Genomic DNA, 1204 nt, shown 5'->3' on the forward strand with positions numbered 1-1204 from the left:
AAAGATTTTTAACAGGCAATAATTTAAAAAAAATTTTTTGCATTGCATCATTTTGCATCATTAATGTAATGCAGAAAACATTTTATAATGTTTTTATAATTTTTTGTTTAATAATTTTTTATTCTTGCTGCATTACAGTAATGAGAATTTGGGGTTAAATGTGCTTAATTTACATACAAATAATATATAATAATAACTAAAGAATAGGCTTACTTTTCTTCATCCGAAATATTCTCTTTTTTTCTTTTGATTTTGTGGTGAAATATGAGTTGGAGTATGTGTTTTGATGCATCGAGCATCATGTCTGTCTCCTCTATGTCACTCGGACATGTGTTTTTGTTGTAGTCAATTTAGAAATTGTCTCATGACTGAATATGAGGCTGGTTACCAGATTATGAGTTTAAACTGATGGTTATTATCATGTGACCTCCAGGATTTGAAATGACTTTGATTTACAGTCGATCACACTGTAAACGGTTCATAATCAATCCATCTGATGAATGTCAATCAGTTGTTGACAAAATCTTCCTTCACGAACGTTATTCATGGCTGTTTTCAGATCAGTGAGGAATCATGGGTAATTCTCAGTTTGTACTGCTGTGGTTTGATCAGATTTGAGGTGAATAGAGATGCTGAGTGTACTGATGATAGTGATGAGGTTCTTTCAGTGGCAGTTTTCTGTGTATCATTTGCTTTGACTGGAAATCAACTGCGCCTTCTACACTGTATTCCATAAATAAAGTTTTGAATGTACATACAGACTTGTTTTGTTGTGGCTCTTTTGCAACATGGGCGGTTTAGAGCTCAGTGACGTGGTGGATTGAATGACACTCAAATCGCAGTGCAATTACTCGGGTAATTCTTGTTTTCAGCTAATGGTTTACTGAAGAAGCAAGCAGAGGAACTGAGATCAATCCACGGCTGTGTCCTTGACCAAAATAATGAGCAAGAAAAAGATTTTGTCGAACTGTTCAAATTTGCACTTCAAACAGTATCTAATTCATTCCAAATCGAGGGGTGAGAACCAGAAGGGCGTAAGTGACATTTTGGGTGAAATGGAGATATATATATATATATATATATCAAATGAAAGCTCTTGATGAGCTCTTTCTACTGCCAAAAGGACACAAGTGAATTCTTAATAATTTTGGAGTTATTCATTAGAAACCAAAAGACTTAACACTGAATATATTGAGTCAGTTGG

This window comes from Sinocyclocheilus anshuiensis, unplaced genomic scaffold, assembly GCF_001515605.1.
Source record: "Sinocyclocheilus anshuiensis isolate Anshui unplaced genomic scaffold, SAMN03320099.WGS_v1.1 scaffold856, whole genome shotgun sequence".
NCBI classification, from domain to species: Eukaryota; Metazoa; Chordata; class Actinopteri; order Cypriniformes; family Cyprinidae; genus Sinocyclocheilus; species Sinocyclocheilus anshuiensis.